The 6,307-nt window shown below is 36.0% G+C and overlaps 1 non-coding gene across 1 annotated transcript; it reads right to left on the bottom strand.

Moving 5' to 3' along the window:
• Nucleotides 1-5,497: 5,497 nt before the first annotated feature.
• On the bottom strand, nucleotides 5,498-5,601 carry LOC112804469 (small nucleolar RNA R71). Its single transcript, XR_003203083.1, has one exon. It is a non-coding gene; the product is annotated as a small nucleolar RNA R71 (small nucleolar RNA).
• Nucleotides 5,602-6,307: the final 706 nt, after the last annotated feature.

The following is a 6,307-nucleotide window of genomic DNA, read 5'->3' as shown; positions in this document are numbered from 1 at the left end:
GAAATGAAACAGTTTGCACGTTTCTGGGAATACATAATGTTTTCAATGGGCTTTAATGGGCCTTTCTCCTTTTAAAACTTTCTCATATTCTCATGGTTTTACTACTTTGTTCATTTCCATCATTCTCACCATTGTTGATTTTTTCAAAGACTTTCCATCTTCTACGAAAAAACTTTTTCCCCCTTTTCCCTTTTGAAAATCTCCTTTATCTTTCTCATGGATTTTCAATTAGGTCTCCACTCTAGTAGCACCCCTGCTGTTACTACCACAACTTCTTCTTCTACTACGGTTGCTGCTATAACCACTACCACTGTTCCTGTCACTACCTCAACAATCGAAGCCACCACATAATCTCTTCTTCCTGCTTCCACTATTGCCACTGCGGTTGCCACTTTTGCTCCTGGTGGAGCTTTTGCTATTTCTGTTTCTTCTCTACAAGAAGAGGATGATGATGATGTTCACGTCATAGATCCTCTTTCGTTGGTGGCTAATGTATCGCAATTCTATAACAATAATGGTACTCTGAGAGCTCTTAACCCTGATTTAGAGACCACCGCACTATGGCGGAGCCAGGTACTGCTTCCATTCTAGGTTGCCATTGTCTTGTATTCATTCCTAGGACCAATCTCCACCCAGGAACAAATCGAGTCGATTTCTTTTTTCTTTCCATCTCTCGCTGAACACCTTCCTTTGATATTTTACAAAAATATTAAGGCTACTTATTTTGCTAGTCGGGTCTTTAGAACAGCACCCCCTAAGGAATCTAGTTCTTCATTCTCGACTTGGATGTCGAGACTCTCTTTGACCTACAAAACAGTATGCAAGTTCTTAGGAATTTCTGCTGCACTAAGGTTAGCTACTTTTGAGTTGTCACATACTACACCCTTCTTAGGAGCTATATTATATTTTTGGTGTCCAGCAACAAATAACTTCCATTTTTCTTATGGAATGATGGGCCTAACCTTAATGAAAACTTTTGCTTTGACCAGCATTACTCCCAATGCGGAGGATGCATGTTGGGTCACGAAATACCTTGATGATGTCTTCGACATCAACTTCAACTCAACCTTTGTATCGAATTTCATTTAGAACAACATGAGTCATGAGGGTGACCCTGTAACTGAGAGTAAAGATATGGCTTTCTTATTCTTGTGGCTAAATGCTTTTTTATTTTGTCCTAAATCAATTCAGATCCAAAAAAGTAACTATTTGCCACTAGCTATCATGCTTCATTATAAGAAATACGTCAATCTCCCTTCTCTGATTCTGGGCCAACTATATGAAACACTTTCCTTAGTAGTTAATGAAATTCGTCAAGGTGAATCCTTGATCAACCCTTTTGGTCCTCTTTGGGTTGCAAACTTATAGTTGAAGGTTGTACTTGAGCCTCGATTCATTGCCTTTTCTACTCCTATCCCAAAAGCTCAACTTGATGGTATTCGACTATCTCAACTCACTTGGTCGAAGCCACAAAATCATGTCTAGTATCGATGCCTTTTGTTATTTCATCAACCTTCTTCTCGACATCAAAACTGATATGATGACACTTTTTATTGCCCAAATCCATTTACTTGTTGAAAAAGTGATGTCGGATATCTTCATTTTTTAACCAATCTCAAACCTGAGAATCAAGAAACTGTTGATGAGCTATGGTCGAAAACCTTAACTCCCCAAATCCTTCTTGTGGGTCTGTGATCAGCGGATAATTTATACGCTTTTTGGCATTGTTTTTAGGTAGTTTTTAGTAAGTTCAAGCTACTTTTAGGGATGTTTTCATTCGTTTTTATGTTAAATTCACATTTTTGGACTTTACTATGAGTTTGTGTGTTTTTCTGTGATTTCAGGTAATTTCTGGCTGAAATTGAGGGACTTGAGCAAAACTCTGATAGGAGGCTGACAAAGGACTGCTGATGCTGTTGGAATCTAACCTCCCTGCACTCGAAATAGATTTTCTGGAGCTACAGAACTCTAAATGGCGCGCTCTTAACGGCGTTGGAAAGTAGACATCCAGAGCTTTCCATCAATATATAATAGTCTATACTTTATTTGGGAATTGACAACGTAAACTGGCGCTCAACGCCAGTTCCATGTTGCTGTCTAGAGTAAAACGCCAGAAACACGTCACGACCCGGAGTTGAACGCCCAAAACACGTTACAACTTGGCGTTCAACTCCAAAAGAAGCCTCAGCTCGTGGATAGATCAAGCTCAGCCCAAACACACACCAAGTGGGCCCCGGAAGTGGATTTATGCATCAATTACTTACTCATGTAAACCCTAGTAGCTAGTCTAGTATAAATAGGATAATTTACTATTGTATTAGACATCTTTGGTCTCAGTTTTATTTTATTTTTCATCTGAGGAGACTATTGATCACGTTTTGGGGGGGCTAGCGATTCGGCCATGCCTGAACCTTTCACTTATGTATTTTCAACGGTGGAGTTTCTACACACCATAGATTAAGGGTGTGGAGCTCTGCTGTACCTCAAGTTTCAATGCAATTACTATTATTTTCTATCCAATTCAATTTATTCCTGTTCTAAGATATTCGTTGCACTTCAACTTGATGAATGTGATGATCCGTGACACTCATCATCATTCTCACCTATGAACGCGCGTGATTGACAACCACTTCCGTTCTACCCTAGACCGGGCGCATATCTCTTGGATTCCTTAATCAGAATCTTCGTGGTATAAGCTAGAATTGATGGCGGCATTCATGGGAATCCGGAAGGTCTAGCCTTGTCTGTGGTATTCCGAGTAGGATTCCGAAATTGAATGACTGTGACGAGCTTCAAACTCCTGAAGGCTGGGCGTTAGTGACAGACGCAAAAGAATCAAGGGATTCTACTCCAACCTGATTGAGAACCGACAGATGATTAGCCGTGCTGTGACAGAGCATTTGGACCTTTTTCACTAAGAGGATGGGATGTAGCCATTGACAACGGTGATGCCCTACATACAGCTTGCCATAGGAGGGAGTGATAAAATTGGATAAAAGCAGTAGGAAAGCAGAGATTCAGGAGGAGCACATCATCTCTATACGCCTATCTGAAATCCCCATCATTGGATTACATGAGTAACTTTATCTTTATTTTATGTTTATTATTTATTAATTTTTGAAAATCCATAATCAATTACTATCCGCCTGACTGAGATTTACAAGATGACCATAGCTTGCTTCATACCAACAATCTCTGTGGAATCGACCCTTACTCACGTAAGGTTTATTACTTGGACGACCCAGTACACTTGCTGGTTAGTTGAACGGAGTTGTGTCCACATATAGCAATGAGCCATTATAATTATTCCATACAACAACAAAGAGTACAACATTGATGATCACAATTTCGTCCACCAAGTTTTTGGCGCCGTTGCCGGGGATTGTTCGAGTATGGACAATTGACGGTTCATCTTGTTGCTCAGATTAGGTAATTTTCTTTTTATTTTCTTTTCAAAAAAAGGTTTTCAAAAATCTTTCAAAAATTTTTCTTTATTGCCGTTTTCTTAAAATATAATTTTCGAAAAAAATAATAAAAATACAAAAAAAAAATCATAAAATCACAAAAAAATCAAAAATATTTTGTGTTTATTGTTCAAGTCTTGAGTCAACTTTTAAGTTTGGTGTCAATTGCATGCTTTAAAAAATTTTTCTTGCATTTTTCGAAAATTCATGCATTCATGGTGTTCTTCATGATCTTCAAGTTGTTCTTGACAAGTCTTCTTGTTTGATCTTGATGTTTTCTTATTTTGTGTTGTTTGTTGTTTTTCATATGCATTTTTTTGTTTGTTAGAGTCCATGCATTAAAGATTTCTAAGTTTGGTGTCTTGCATGTTTTCTTTGCATAAAAAATCTTTCAAAATTATGTTCTTGATGTTCATCATGATCTTCATAGTATTCTTGGTGTTCATCTTGACATTCATAGTGTTCTTGCATGCATTCTTTGTTTTGATCCATAAAGAAAAGAGAAAAACACAAAAATGACGTTTTTAATTTTTCTCTCTCATCATTAAAAATTCAAAAATAAAAAAATATCTTTTCCTTTTTTCTCTCAAAATTTCGAAAATTTGAAGTTGACTTAGTCAAAAATTTTCAAAAATTAGTTGTTTCTTACAAGTCAAGTCAAATTTTCAAATTTTAAAAATCTTATCTTTTCAAAAATCTTTTTTTCAAAAATCATATCTTTTTCATTTTTTTCTTTTTTCGAAAATTTTAAAAATCTTTTTCAAAATATTTTCAAAATCTCTTCCTTATCTTTATTTCAAAAATTTTGAAATTACACTAACAATTAATGTGATTGATTAAAAAATTTGAAGTTTGTTACTTTCTTGTTAAGAAAGGTTCAATCTTTAAATTCTAGAATCTTATCTTGTAGTTTCTTGTTAGTAAAGTAATTAATTTTAATTTTAAAAATTAAATCTTTTTCAAACATATCTTATCATATCTTTTATATCTTATCTTTTTATCATATCTTTTTCAAAATTTTATCTTTTTCAAAAATTTGATTTCAAAATATCTTATCTAACTTCTTATCTTATCTTTTCAAATTTGATTTTAATATCTTTTTCAACTAACTATTTGACTTTTTGTTTGTTTCTTATCTTTTTCAAAACCACCTAACTACTTTTTCCCCTCTAATTTTCGAAAATACCTCCCTTTTTTTTAAAAAAAATTCTTTTTAATTGTTTAAATTTTAATTTTAATCATATCTTATCTTTAATTTTCGAAAATCACTAACCACTTTTTCAAAATTATTTTCGAAATTCTCTATCTCTCCTTCTATCTATTTATTTATTTATTCACTAACACTTCTCTTCATCTCTCTTCATCTCAGATCACCACCTCTATCCTTACCCATTCTTCTTCACTACTCTGCCCTTTCTTCTTCTACTAACATAAAGGAATCTCTATACTTTGACATAGAGAATTTCTCTTTCTTTTCTTGTTCTCTTCTTCCCTATATGAGCAGGAACAAGGAAAAAGACACTCTTGTTGAAGCTGATCCAGAACCTGAAAGGACTCTGAAGAGAAAACTAAGAGAAGCTAAACTACAACAATCCAGAGGCAACCTTTCTGAAATTTTCGAACAAGAGAAGGAAATGGCAGCCGAACCCAACAACAATAATGCAAGGAGAATGCTTGGTGACTTCACAAAACCAACGTCCAAATTTGATGGAAGAAGCATCTCCATTCCTGCCATTGGAGCCAACAATTTTGAGCTTAAGCCTCAACTAGTTGCTTTAATGCAATAGAACTGCAAGTTTTATGGACTTCTATCTGAAGATCCTTACCAGTTTTTAACTGAGTTCTTGCAGATTTGTGAGACTGTTAAGACGAATGGAGTAGATCCTGAAGTTTACAGGCTCATGCTTTTTTCTTTTGCTGTAAGAGACAGAGCTAGAACATGGTTGGACTCACAACCTAAAGATAGCCTGGACTCCTGGGATAAGCTGGTCACGGCCTTCTTGGATAAATTCTTTCCTCCTCAAAAGCTGAGCAAGCTTAGAGTGGATGTTCAGACCTTCAAGCAAAAAGATGGTGAATCCCTCTATGAAGCTTGGGAAAGATACAAGCAGATGACCAAAAAGTGTCCTTCTGACATGTTTTCAGAATAGACCATATTAGATATATTCTATTATGGTCTATCTGAATTTTCCAATATGTCATTGGATCATTCTGCAGGTGGATTCATTCACCTAAAGAAAACACCTGCAGAAGCTCAAGAACTTATTGACATGGCTGCAAATAACCAATTCATGTACACTTCTGAGAGGAATTTCGTGAATAGTGGGACGCCTCAAAGGAAGGGAGTTCTTGAAATTGATGCTCTAAATGCCATATTGGCTCAGAACAAAGTGTTGACTCAGCAAGTCAACATGATCTCTCAAAGTCTGAATGGATGGCAAAATGCATCCAACAGTACTAAAGAGGCAGCTTCTGAAGAAGCTTATGATCCTGAAAACCCTGCAATGGCAGAGGTTAATTACATGGGTGAACCTTATGGAAACACCTATAACTCATCATGGAGAAATCATCCAAATTTCTCATAGAAGGATCAACAAAAGCCTCAACAAGGCTTTAACAATGGTGGAAGAAATAGGCTCAGTAATAACAAGCCTTTTCCATCATCTTCTCAGCAACAGATAGAAAATTCTAAACAGAGCCCCTCTAATTTAGCAAACTTAGTCTCTGATCTGTCAAAAGCCACTTTAAGTTTCATGAGTGAAACAAGGTCCTCCATTAGAAATCTAGAGGCACAAGTGGGCCAGCTGAGTAAGAAAGTCATTGAAACTCCTCCCAGTATTCTC

The sequence above is a fragment of the Arachis hypogaea genome, chromosome 5 (assembly GCF_003086295.3).
Source record: "Arachis hypogaea cultivar Tifrunner chromosome 5, arahy.Tifrunner.gnm2.J5K5, whole genome shotgun sequence".
Classification (NCBI taxonomy): Eukaryota; Viridiplantae; Streptophyta; class Magnoliopsida; order Fabales; family Fabaceae; genus Arachis; species Arachis hypogaea.
Note: the sequence above shows the minus strand (reverse complement) of the source record. Positions and strands in the feature narration are given on the sequence as shown.